Source organism: Palaemon carinicauda, chromosome 18 (genome assembly GCF_036898095.1).
Source record: "Palaemon carinicauda isolate YSFRI2023 chromosome 18, ASM3689809v2, whole genome shotgun sequence".
NCBI classification, from domain to species: domain Eukaryota; kingdom Metazoa; phylum Arthropoda; class Malacostraca; order Decapoda; family Palaemonidae; genus Palaemon; species Palaemon carinicauda.
In genome coordinates, this window is record NC_090742.1 from 74,633,695 (window position 1) to 74,648,694 (window position 15,000).

General features: G+C 35.4%; 1 protein-coding gene across 2 annotated transcripts in view; it reads left to right on the forward strand.

The window, feature by feature from the left end:
• The window catches only part of LOC137657899 (venom dipeptidyl peptidase 4-like), a 352,664-nt gene that overhangs the window by 167,874 nt on the left and 169,790 nt on the right, over positions 1-15,000 (forward strand). The window lies entirely within an intron of this gene.

Below are 15,000 nucleotides of genomic sequence, written 5' to 3' on the forward strand. Positions count from 1 at the left end.
TTCTTTCTGGTCACTTTCAGTGGCAAGACGTAACTATTCTATCTCTCCCCGTCTCTGGTAGGGGAAAAGGAGTAGTCATATACCCTAGTGAGAGGGGCTGTAATTAGGGTATGGTGAGGGGTGGGAAGTGTTGAATCTGTGTACATGTGTGTACATATCTACTAAATATTTAACAGTTATTTTTGACGGGTTGCGTACACGAGTATATATATATATATATAGGCTATATATATATATATATATATATATATATATATATATATATATATATATATATATATATATATATATATATATATATATATATATATATATATATATATATATATATATATATATATATATATATTGAATATTGAGTTATATGAAAGTTATAACGCTTACACTAATTAGCCTTTGAAGCTCGATTTTCCGTGTACTTGATGACATTGTGGAATTCTTTGTATAGTTTCTATCAGACATGTTTATACCAGGAACTTCCTGGTACCAATATATATAGAACCTAGCGAGGTTAAAAAAAAAAAGAGGCATTGAACTGCCGTAACCTCGCAAGAAAGCCACACAGCCAGCGTTATAATAACGACCTTGCTCATTTGTTCGCTTCAAAACTCACTCGTTTTAGCCAGACCTTCAGTCTTTAGTCTTTCCGTTAACTTCCTCCTATTCAGTGCAAACGGGTTTTATTTTTGTTTCATCTGCTTGGGGAGAAAAAGAAATCTTTGGAAAAGGTTTTCAGTCAAGTGGAAAATTTTGAGCAGTTTATGTGGTGGGAGTACTCTTTCTTAGGCTGGTGTTTCAGTTCCTGGTCCTTTTTTTCAGTCTTTTTGTCAATTCTGGTCTTTCTTTCAGTCTTTTTGTCAATCCTGGTCTTTTTTTTTCAGTCTTTTTGTCAATAGTCGTTATAAAAAGGTCGAAGACGGTTTTTTTTCCTTAACGTTATTATTTCAGTGTAGTATTTTCGAGAGTTTATACATTTTAAACCCATATTAAATGAAACAATGTTATTAGTTTATATAACTCGTTACTTATAAGAACTGAATGTTAAATGAAAGTTTTATTCCAGCTGTTACCAAGTTGTGGAATGATCCTCCTAATCGGGTAGTTAAATCAGTAGAACTTCAAGAGTTCAAAGTTGGAGCAAATGTTTTCATGTTGACCAGAATAACATTAGTCTTTTTATAGTTTATATATGACATATCTGTTTTTGACGTTGTTAATAGTTTATATAGGACATATCTGTTTTGACGCTGTTAGAATGATATATTGTTAATTTAATTTATTCTCATCATTTATGTATTTCCTTATTTCCTTTCCTCACTGGGCTATTTTTCCCTGTTTGAGCCCTTGGGCTTACAGCATCTTGCTTTTCCAACTAGGGTTGTAGCTTGGATAATAATAATAATAATAATAATAATAATAATAATAATAATAATAATAATAATAAATGAAGAGCAGTTTGCATACTTCGTTTATAAAGGTACATTTTTATTGGGTTTGATTGTCGATATAAACAATGATAATTTTTGGTTTACTGACTCTTGGGTGGAATTAGGCTAATAGGGTTCAAAACTAACTTCAATAAAGACAGAGCCAAAAGAGCCTAACTTCGATGTCAGGATGCCAGAGACCTTCAAATCAATCAATCAACCAAAAGGGCCTAAATATATCTCTAAAAGGATGGATTTCCAGACGCTATATATATATATATATATATATATATATATATATATATATATATATATATATATATATATATATATATATATATATATATATATATATATCATGTTTTCCCCAATTATTCTTCATGTTCCCCCCTGTCATCTTTCATCATGTTTTCCCCAATTATCCTTCATCATGTTTTCCCCAATTATCCTTCATCGTGTACCCCCAATCATCCTTTATCATGTTTTCCCAATCATCTTTCATCATGGTTTCCCCCAATCTTCCATCATGGTTTTCCCCAATCTTCCTTCATCACGTTTCCTCCAGTCATCCATCATCATGTTTCCCCCCAATCATCCTTCATCATGTTTTCCCCCAATCATCCTTCATCATGTTTCCCCCCAATCATCCTTTGTCATGTTTTCCCCAATCATTCTTCATCACGTTTCCTCCAGTCATCCTTCATCCTGTTTTCCCCAATCATCCTTTATTATGTTTCCCCCAATCATCTTCCATCACCTTTCCCCCAGTCATCCTTCTTCATGTTTTCCCCAATCATCCTTCATTTTTTCCCCAATCGTCCTTCATCATGTTCCCCACATTATCCTTCATCTTGTTTCCCACAATTTTCCTTCATATAATTCCTCTAAGTCATCCTTCATCACTTATTTCCAATAATCATCTTTCCCCTCTAATCATCCTTCATCACCGATTCACCTAATCATTTTTCATCTTTAACCCACCCAATCATCTTTCTTTATATTTCCATTGCCAATTTTCCTCCATCACGTTTACACAACCCTTCATTCTTTCTCATTTTTTTTACACCAATCATGCTTAATCTCGTTTTCGCGGCCTAATCATCCTACATCATGTTTTCACCCGCCAATCAATCTTGATAACATTTTCACCCGCCAATCAATCTTGATAACATTTTCACCCGCCAATCAATCTTGATAGCATTTTCACCCGCCAATTAATCTTGAAAACATTTTCACCCGCCAATCAATCTTGATAACATTTTCACCCGCCAATCAATCTTGATAGCATTTTCACCCGCCAATTAATCTTGAAAACATTTTCACCCGCCAATCAATCTTGATAAAATTTTCACCCGCCAATCAATCTTGACAACATTTTCATCCGCCAATCAATCTTGACAACATTTTCATCCGCCAATCAATCTTGATAACATTTTCACCCGCCAATCAATCTTGATAAAATTTTCACCCGCCAATCAATCTTGATAAAATTTTCACCCGCCAATCAATCTTGATAACATTTTCACCCGCCAATCAATCTTGAAAACATTTTCTCCCGCCAATCAATCTTGATAACATTTTCTCCCGCCAATCAATCTTGATAACATTTTCACCCGCCAATCAGTCTTGAAAACATTTTCTCCCGCCAATCAATCTTGAAAACATTTTCACCCGCCAATCAATCTTGATAACATTTTCACCCGCCAATCAGTCTTGAAAACATTTTCTCCCGCCAATCAATCTTGATAACATTTTCACCCGCCGTCATCTTCAGTGACGTATTTATCCCCCATTATTATTTACCACTGTTCCTCTTCAATTCTTTTTTATCATTAAATTTTCACTTCTCAACCATACTTCATTATCTTTTCACACACCAATCATCCTTCATCACTTTCTCACCCACTAGTCTTCCTTCGTCCCTTTCCACTTGCCAAGTATCCTTCATAACTATTTCTTCTTCCTATCATCCTTCATCTATTTTTAATCCCCAATCATCCTTCATCATATTTTAATCCACAATCATCCTTCATCCATTTTCAAGTCCCAGTCATCCTTCGTGACGTTTTCAATCCTCCATCATCATTCATCATCCTTCATCTCGCTTTTACCCGCCGATCATGTCATCCTACACGTTGTTTGCACAGCCTCAATCCCCCCCCCCTTTTTTTTTTGCTGCTCATGACCAATCACTCAACGTCAATAGGACCTTGCTCAAAACTATTTCGTCTGTTGTTCCCTGCTCACTAAATTGGACTGTTCCTGTTGTATTTCCCCACATTTAAAGGTTTAAAGGCCGCTCATGAATGCTAGAGGCAAGGGGCAGTGACATGACCCTATCGAGTAGGAAAATGCCTTAGAGACTGACCATGTATATATATGATCAGCGCCCAAGCCCCCTCTCCACCCAAGCTAGGGCCAGGGAGGGCCAGGCAATGGCTGCTGATGATTCAAGATATTGATCTATAAGCTCCCCCAAACCCCCCATTCTTAGCTCATGAGGATGGTGAGGTAGCAGCAACCTAAGGAACTAAGGAGTTTGAGCGTAACTCAAACCCAAGTCTGGTGTTCACCAGTCAGGGACGTTACCACATCGGTCACGATAATGCTTGTTCATTTACATGCTCCATTGAAACAGCTCCAACCCATATATATATATATATATATATATATATATATATATATATATATATATATATATATATATATGTATGTATGTATGTATGTATGTGTGTGTGTGTGTGTGTGTGTATATTGCTTTTATTCATTGTCGATAAGCTTCTTGTATGATCACTCGGTAGAGAGCATGCCTCCTTCACGCCAAGCAGTCTTATGTTGCTCTTATGATGTACTTATACATCAATGTATTTTCTTCAAGTTTCGCTGAAGTAGGTTATGTAATTGATAGATAATGTTCACAAACAAAAAGTAAACTAACAAAATATTTGCTATTCAGTTACCATTGCGATTATTTTCAAGGTACTGCTGCGTACTTGTACTTTTATGTACTATATTCGAAATGTTACAGACTATTCCTTGGGTCATACCCAACATGACTACCAAGTTTAGTCAAAATCGATGCTGATGTTTTTGCGTAAAATTGCTCACAAACAAACAAACAAACTAATAACAAGCAGACAGGGGTGAATACATACCCTTCGCAAAATCGAAGAATTTTGGCGAAGGCAATGATACGGCTCTTGTAAAAGTGAAAGAGCGCCTAAGACTAGTCATCTGGCGGATGAGTGTGGTAAATATCATTTTATTGTATTCGCGATTACGCTCGTTACCGAGAGCTGTTGCTGGTCAGCGCGAAATCGGAGGAACTACATTACCTAGAAAGTGGGTCTTCAAAGTCATTGTCGCATATTTATGTATTTAGTTGTGCGTACACTTGCATGCGGTTTTGTTATTTTGTTGTTCCTTTGGTATTTCTAAGCATGTTATATGTAATTCCTTAATGTTGTCGCTCTTATTTGGGTTTGGAATACCGTCTGCTAGCTAAAACTAATGTTTTAATTCCCAATTGATATTCTGTGTCATGAAAAAAAAATTAATAATGAAAGTATACCTTTTGTGGTGAGCTTAGCTTCAATTTACGTTAAAATATGACTTGAGTCTAAATATTAAAGTCGATTTGATTATATAAGAGAGCTTGGTCAAATTTCATGTTCGGTTCCAGACACCATCTATTCAGAAACAACAGTTTGTTGCAAAATGTCAAATTGGAAAGAATCGAAGGACGGCTAGATTGGTTTTTGTATTTTCATTAAACTTTTTCGTGAGTTAATCTTGCTGACATCACGCTGGAATTCATTAAAAAATGGGCATTCACCAGTGATTTGCACTCTGACAAGGCTTGAACAAAACCCAATTTCCATAATTTATTAAAAGGTTAAAGCTATAAACTTTATAGCCACGAGAGAGAGAGAGAGAGAGAGAGAGAGAGAGAGAGAGAGAGAGAGAGAGAGAGAGAGAGAGAGAGAGAGATTTGGTCGTTTGTGATAAAGCTGAAAAAGTTACCGAATATTTAATAGGTAGTTTTTTTGGCTAAACTAAACTGTTAATAAGTTTTCAGATTTTATTAACGTCCTTATTACTTTTGCTTATGATATTCTGAAATAGTCGGGATCACCATATGACTTTATCATATTTTTGCGGAGAGTATCAGAACTTAAGCTTTTGGAAATGTTATTGTATTAGAAATTGTAAAAAACTATGTTTTCATTTAACCTGGTACTTATATGGCCGCCATCTTAGATTTTACAAAATGACTGCCGTAAACAAAGATTTCCGAAAATTTTTCAACTTAAAAACCCAGAAATATGGTTTTGACTGCTAAACCACAATTTTTTAGTGCCAACGAATCCACTGATATCAAAATAAATAAGCTGGATTCAACTACAAACTTATCTGGCTGAAATATTTTATTTTATCAAATGTTTTACAAGTGATGAGACATCAACCAACATGTTCCTCATTACAAATATTAGTTTAATCTTTAGGCAACCAAGGAGTCTTTATTATCATCGTTGTCATCAGTTTCATACTGTTCTGTCTGTCCTCATCATTCTGACTCACTCCCGCTCTTCAAAGATCGGTGCAGGTAAGTTCTTTGTTCTGCTAGAACATCTGATAGAACAACCATCTGTTTTGTATATCAATATCAATGATGGGCCTTGGAGCTGGAAGGGTATCTGTCTGGGTTGGTCTCAGCTGGCCATCAGACTTCTTGTGGTAGCCAATCTGCAGGGGATCCAACTGGGAATCCTGTAGAGCAGTGCTGACCTGTCCAAACATTCTGGCTTTGTTCTTGTGGTAGCCAATCTGCAGGGGATCCAACTGGGAATCCTGTAGAGCAGTGCTGACCTGTCCAAACATTCTGGCTTTGTTCTTGTGGTAGCCAATCTGCAGGGGATCCACCTGGGAATCCTGTAGAGCAGTGCTGACCTGTCCAAACATTCTGGCTTGGAGATGGACTCTCAATACACGTTGTCTCAGAATTTCAAGGGGAGGAGGTAGCTTGTCACTTTTTTTCCATATGCTTGTAGTAGAAGAAATGCCATCTCAGGTCGGAGATGGTTTTGGTGCCTTTGGTGGAGTAGCGTGCACAGAAGAACCTATCTCTAGCGGTCAACATAGTTTTGGTCACTTTTGCCTCTGTTGAAAGCATCTAAAGAGTACTGGTTATATCTCCATCTGCCTTTATGTAGACTAACAGCTATGTTGCTTTGTCTAAACGAGAGAATAGTTCAGTGTTGTCAGTGGCAGAGAATTCATAGAAGGCTGTCAAAACCTTTGCTCTCCATGTTGATTCTATCCTTATAACCCCTGAGGCCGGGGAAATTACCTGTTCTACAGTATGAGGTCATGATTTGCTATAAATAACACTTGTTGATAGGTATGAAAGCTGAAACCAGACATCGTTTGCAAACTGTATTATTTAGGTTAGACTCCATCCGATGTCCAATATTATGAAATTGAAATTAGAATAGCTGAATTAATATGAGTGGTATTGAAGCTTAAACTTTTATGATATCAATTTACAAACTTCCCGAACATTAAATGATTTTATATTTTATACAGAATTATTGAGAAAGATCTATACTTGTATATTTCAGTTAAACCTCTAGGCATTTTTTTTATGGAAACACGAATCTCTCTCTCTCTCTCTCTCTCTCTCTCTCTCTCTCTCTCTCTCTCTCTCTCTCTCTCCACTATGGAAGTGCACCTTTCAATATTCAATTTGCTGAGATGAAAAATTTAAATAATTTCTGCATATTGTCAGTCCCATGCCCCTGCATATACATGTAAATAATGAATTTTTCATCACGATTAGGATTTAAATATTTTATTTTCCAAGTGGTTGGATGAGTGTTGATTGCAACAGTCAAATTCTGCTATCCATATTTCTAATATTCTATTGTGTTTATGAAAACCTGCTTGAAACGTTTTTAAAATCATCGCGTCTTTAGGTAATAATCGTTGAAGAAATTATTTGTGTTGCCATTTTTTTAATCAAAACCAAAGTGACCCCAGAGATAATATTGAAAATATAAAAGAATTCGTAAGATTTGTCCTTGATCTCCTTCACACGAACAAGTGACATGTTGCTGAAAGTAGTTATTTTTTTTTTTCAGCATGTGGGCCTACGTTGGTTAGGTTTTCTACTGGGATGCGATTGGGGACTACTATAGTCAATTTCTTTTAGCCATGCAGATTTGCACAGACTCGCAGCGGTGCCCTTTTAGCTCGGAAAAGTTTCCTGATCGCTCATTGGTTGGACAAAACAATTCTAACCAATCAGCGATCAGGAAACTTTTCCGAGCTAAAAGGGCACCGTTGCGAGTCGGTGCAAATCTGCCTCGCTAAAAGAAATGAACTAGTTTTTTCGTAACTTGAAGGAATTGTTGCCCTTGAAATGAATTTGGTGGATGACGTAGATGATGCTTCTCTCTCTCTCTCTCTCTCTCTCTCTCTCTCTCTCTCTCTCTCTCTCTCTCTCTCTCTCTCTCCACCAGATGTGAAATGGAGTTTAAACATTATAACCTTGTATAATATTGAATTGAAATATGAGACAGCTATTACACAGTCAAGACTAATTTTTTTTTCTCGAGGGTATTTGAAAAATTCCTATTATTTAGTGAGTACCGGATATTACTGGTGTTTGTAAGATTCAGTTTAGGAAGCACTCAAGAATATAGTTGAAACTACTAAATATTAGATATCAGTGTACGCTACCCATCAAAAATAACGGGTAAATATTTACATATATATGCACACATACACTTACTTTCCTCTCACCAGGTTATAAATACTCCAGAGTTGAATGTGACCGTAAAGAAAATTTATATATATATATATATATATATATATATATATATATATATATATATATATATATATATATATATATATATATTGTGTGTGTGTGTATGTATGTATATAACCAGATACTTTCTCTACTATATAAGGTTGATTATTCGTAGTATAGATATACGGTAACTAAGCTTTCTATTTCAATAAAAAAAAAAACTTTGTCATCAATGTACTCGCCTCTCATTCGCTACTCGCTACTCGTCAACATCCGTATTTTGTTCAGGTGTCACGACTTCCATATACCAATGTTTTTCATTATTTTCCGCTACTGGGAAAATTGAGGAACTATCTACTGACAGTATCGTGGTTGTTCATGATAAGTTAGAGTCTGAGATGTGGATGTCAAACGCCATGCGCCCATACTTTGGTTTGTCCAAGAGATTCGGTTCAAGAGATTTGGTGATTCTTTTCCTTTGAATTTATTTTTTTTTATTTGATATTTTCTTATCACCTTTTTTTATTTCTTATTGCTTTGCGCTCTTTGCTATGAACATTATATTCATTAGAATATTCGTAGGTAAGTTATTTCTTTGCGAGTTTGATACGGGAAAATTTTAACTTATTATGAATAATGATACGGGACAATTTTAGCTTATCATGAATAATGATACGGGACAATTTTAGCTTATTATGAATAATGATACGGGAAAATTTTAGCTTATCATGAATAATGATACGGGAAAATTTTAGCTTATTATGAATAATGGTACGGGAAAATTTTAGCTTATTATGAATAATGATACGGGACAATTTTAGCTTATTATGAATAATGATACGGGACAATTTTAGCTTATTATGAATAATGGTACGGGACAATTTTAGCTTATTATGAATAATGGTACGGGAAAATTTTAGCTTATTATGAATAATGATACGGGACAATTTTAGCTTATGAATAATGATACGGGACAATTTTAGCTTATTATGAATAATGGTACGGGACAATTTTAGCTTATTATGAATAATGATACGGGAAAATTTTAGCTTATTATGAATAATGATACGGGACAATTTTAGCTTATGAATAATGATACGGGACAATTTTAGCTTATTATGAATGATGATACGGGAAAATTTTAGCTTATGAATAGTGATAATAATGATTATCGTTAGGATAGTAATTTTCCAAAACAATTTGACAGTCCACATCTATATAAAGATATATAACGTAAGCAACAATAGTCTCTAAAATTGGAGAGTTAAAACATACTACTTTTAGTTTACGGTTGTATCTATCATCAAGCTGTCATAACAGTGAAAGAAACAGAATTTTTGAAAGGTGTGTCTTTGTATATCTTGCTGTCATCTTCACAGCAGTTGTTTTGATCCTTGAAGACTTCTGCCAGTTTTGCAGTAAATCTCACAAGTATAAATACAAATTCTCAAGTTTCAGGTAGTAGGTTGGCCGGATCCCCAGTCACCCGTTGAGATACTACTGCTAGAGAGTTATGAGGTCTTTTGACTGGCCTGACAGTACTACATTGGGTCCTTCTCTCTGGTTATGATTCATTCTCCCTTTGCCCACACATACAAACACAGCGAATAGTCTGGCCTATTCTTTACTTACTCTCCTCTGTCTTCATACACCTGACAACACTGAGATTATCAATCAATGCTTCTTTACCCAAGGAGTTACTGCATTCTAATTGTTCAGTGACCACTTTCCTCTTGTTGGGGTAGAAGAGACTCTTTAGCTATGGTCAGGAGCTCTTCAAGGAGAAGGACACTCCAAAATCAAACCATTGTTCTCTAGTCTTGGGTAGTGCCATAACCTCTGTACCCTGGTCTTCCACTGTCTTGGGTTAGAGTTCTCTTGCTTGAGGGCACACTCGGGCACGCTGTTCTCTCTCGTTTCTCTTCCTCTTGTTTTGTTAAAGTTTTGTAGTTTATATAGGATATGTTTATTTTAATGTTGTTACGCTTCTAGAAAAAATATTTTTCTCTGTTTCCTTTCTCACTGGGCTATTTTCCCTGTTGGCACCCCTGGGCTTATAGCATCCTGCTTTTCCAACTAGGGTTGTAGCTTAGCAAGTAATAATAATAGTTCAGTGGAAGTACCAAATTCACAAGCTTCAGCGGAAGTCCCCGAAGATGAAAGGCCATTACTTCTCATACACATATATGATTTTGCAATGAAACTCTAATACGAGGAGTTGATAATATTAAGCTCCATACTAATATCATACCCTTAAGATATATTAATATCTGTAGTTGGTCTGTTATACTATGCATTTTGTTAGAATACTTTCATTAACATTAGTCAATCTTTACCTTTATGTCCACATTATTTCAGATATGACAAAGGAAAGTAAAATAACAAAGCTCTTTTATAGCTCGACCTCTCGGAACAGAAATTGCATTAGTGAGAGTCTTCTCTTAATTGTCTGTTTTACTCATGGTCGTTAATTATCTCAACTTGCGATCAGAGATCAATGGCCTTTTGACGTATAAGTGGATTTGTGGTTTCAGAGTTCCAGAAACTAATAGTTAGGTTAAGTGGAAAAATTACATGATTATTAATATGTTTAGACTTGAATGATTTCTGAGGAAACCAAAAATTTTCCTTAATTATTTTATGAATAAAACCAATAATTTTCCAAAATTTATAAATAAAACCAATAATTTTCCAAAATTTATGAATAAAACCAATAAATTTCTGAATTGAATAGAACCAATGATTTTTCAAAATTTATGAATTAAACCAATGATTTTTCAAAATATATGAATAAAACCAATAAATTTCCTATATGATTTCTGAAGAAATCAATGCTTTTCGTAAATTAGCTATGAATAAAACCAATAATTTTCATAAATTATTTATGAATAAAACCAATAATTTTCGTAAATTATTTATGAATGAAACCAATAATTTCTTTAGCCCCCCTTTTGATAGGTTGTTTCTTGTGAGGCATTGTTATTGACCACCAGTGTTGATTCCTGGTAAGTTAAGAGACCTGCTATTGATATTTAGTGATATCGGATACAAAGTAAGCTAGCCTTTTCTCTTTACTTTTAAGTAATTCGAAAAAAGCATATCGTAGAGCGCCGATGTAAGTTAATCCCTCTACAGTGTATAAAAATGTATCTTAAATTTGTTTTCAATTGCTGAAAATTAATATTTGTAATTTTGTCAGTATGATTGACTATCCGAAAGCAGCTAGCGTGAGAGCAAGAAAATCTCGTAGAAGTCCAGTCCTTGTCAACTTCATAATAACCGTGGCAACTGTAAGACGTGCCCTTGGACCAAGACCTACAGAAGTAGTTTGTAGGTCTTGCCTGGATTGAGTATTATTTGCTATTACGCTTGAGGTGCGTTGATTTTGCAGCTTATACAGGCCCAACCAAGACCTACGGGAAGAAGTAAAACCCCCAATTTCATAAAGTGCTCTAATTGTAGAGGCAGATACCTAGTTGCTTCGTGTAACATCTTTGGACACACACACACCAAACAAAAATAAAAGACCTATCCTATTTAGCCCACAAACCAATCTTAAAATAAACTGAAAGGTTGTTTCAAATCGAAGCTAGTTATCTAATATGTAGAATGAAGGCGTAAAATCTTGTAAGTAAATGACATACATCCGTTATCCTCTGAACAAAGACGAAAACAGCCTTGGAATGTCCAGAAAGCGGAAACCCACCGTGCAACAAGTGAATCTTTATTTTTTACCTAGATCTTCTCTATTACGGGTCTTCTCCCCACCCCATTCAATTTCTGTATAAAATACCGGGAAATATTAATACAACTAATTGGAGATATATTAGGATCCCAAGACCCTCGAAATTCCCAAACCGATGAATAAAATATTGACACTTCAAATATCCACTGAAGAGTTCGAATTGAGTGCCGTAAGGAGACCCAAGGCCGCCTTTCAAGTAAAGATCACCTACAACGGTAAGGAGACCTGAACTTGCCAGACGCCAAAATATGAACCTGCTGTCAATACCGATCAACCTCCAAACTTCAGATATGGGTCTGAAGTTTTGCAAATCCAGTACAAGAATTGGAAAAAGGATAGTTTGTTTACTTAGCGTTAAATTACATAATCTCAATTTCGATGTTATTTTCATCCACGAGACGCATCGTACACATACATGATCTCCAAAACTCAAAGCAGAAATTTGCAAATGAAAGGAATATGAGAATTCTTTCCTTAGGGGAAATTAGATCGATGCATCACAAGAAGAAGATAGCAACAAATTAGGAACAATATGAGTGTTACAAATTGGAAATTTATCAATAACCTGCAACATGTAATAAAGGGAAAGATTAGTAAAATGAAATAATAGGACATGTTATCTTCATAAAACATTCAAAACGGTGTAAGTAGAAATGTGTACAGAATGCGTGTATTACTGTGAGAAGAAATGTATATAGCAAGCCAACAAATCGTGTCGACGCGAGAAGAGTTACAAATGGCTTCAAACTATTGGAACCTAGATACATGTCTACTTTAGGCTCCAGAGCCTTTAAATATGCGGCCCCGAAACTATAATATGCTCACACGAAACATTCATATGATTGAAGACATTAAGGCTTTCAAGAGGAAACTGAAGACTTTCTTATTTAAACAATCCTACAACAGTGACGATTTAACAGTAAATGAACAATACGTGATCTGAAACGATAAATACTCTGAACGATCAAGGTAAAACGACAGCGGAGGTCCTGTAGAGAGTGGGGTTCTCCTGCTGTATGGGACCGGAAAAGCAGCCATCAAAGTAAGTAAGTAAAGCATAAAATAACTATTTAGGCGGTGCTAACATGGATCAGCCATCTACTCTCCAAAACTGGGAGCCCAGGGAAATAAAGGAAAAAAAATGCTGTTATCATTGTAATTACTTGATTGTAATGCAATTTTCTGTGTGTATTATGTATTCATTGTTAATTGATAGTGTGGAAAAAAATGCTTCCGGTGCCAACTTGTACTATTAATGAAGCAGAAGTGCAAACAATATTGTATCATGCATATTTCATCCTTCGATCTCATTGAGTATCTCTTAATTCATTTATCTTTCCCATTCGGTCATTTTCTCCCCCCCCCCCCTCCACTACCGTCATCCATCCATTTCCTCTTCTGTAATGTAGAGCAAAAATTGTTTTGCGTCCGACTTTCGCGGTTTCTTCGGAATTCGTCTGTTCTTGGTCACTCGCTTTTCTTTGCGAGTTCGTCTCTTAAATTGAATTCAAACCTGCAGTATGGACCAAATGGAAGAATCGCTTGTTAGAATTGCAAAGTTAGTGGTTTGTGTATTGTCTGCCAAAGTCGAAGTTTTTGTATTCTAAATATGAAAGGTTGATTTTGATGTTGTTACCGTTCTGAAAATATTTTAATTGTTCGTTATTTCACATGTAGTTTATTTATTTTCTTTCAGTTTCCTTATTTCCTTTCCTCACTGGACTGTTTCCCCTGTTGGAGCCATTGGGCGTATACCATCCGGGTTTTCCAAAGAAGGTTGTAGCTAAGGTAGTCTTAATGATAATATTAATGAATAAATAAATGGATAAATAAATAATAATAATAATAATCATAATAATAATAATAATAATAATAATAATAATAATAATAATATAAACGACTAGTCAAACTCAATGACGGTGATTAATTCATCAAGAGCTGTTTATTCGCCACTTTATCATTATTGCTAATTTTAGGGTTGTGCAAATCGAATAGGAATAATTGATGTCTGGTTCGGAACTTGAAAAGACTCAGAGAAAGGAAGAGAAATCACTGACAAATCACAGACGACAATTAGGAAGTAGTTTTCTAATTTGGCACTTTTGATTGGCTGCTGCTTTCTCTTCCGGAGTCTGATTTGATCTTTTCAGATGACGAGACTTCCGGACACGCACCTACGCTGTTAGATAGTTAAAACATTATATCAATCTCTTCTCAGATGCTGGCAATATGCTGTAGGCGTATTAAGTTATTAAAACATTGTTATTTTGAAAAATATATCTTCATTTAATGGGTAAATTACTCTTTGGACGCAAAGCCCTTTACATCAAATATTTGTTTTCTTTTACTGAACCAGACAGGGATGAATTCTAATTCGACTTTTAATGTTGACATTATGCTGCAGGCGTATTGAGTTAATATAACAGTGTTATTTTGATAAAGATCTCTCCCTCATTAGAATGAGTAAATCCCTCAATGTTTATATCTTGACGTAAAGCTCTTTACATCAAATATCATATCTGTTTTCTTTTTACTGAGCCTGACAGGTATGAATTCTAATTCGACTTTTAAGTGAACACGAGAAAGAGTCGCGTTTTCGCGTTTTCTTATTATTTATTACATCGTCCCCCTTGGATATCGTTCGTCGGACCATCTGTTGAACCTAATTGCGACTTTCTCCCCCCACACTTCGAGTGAGCTCTCGTCGCTCGTGTGTCGTCTATACGTCCGCTTGTAGTAGCTCTGTTCGGTCGTTCCTGCGACATGTCTGGTGGACAAGATTATCCTAACTACATGTGGTTCTTGAGAAAGTGATCTTTGAAGAGGGACGAGCCCCCTGAAATCTATGGAAGAAAAGGACAAGGGATTTTAATACGATGTACTTCAAAGAAAGTTCTCAGAAGGTGGTGCTGCATTAGAAAATCTCCCGTGAAAGCTCTGTGGATATAGAATAGAAATAAGCAATTTAATCTATGTTTGTTATTTGGAAATATAGTTATGACCCGTAATTAATG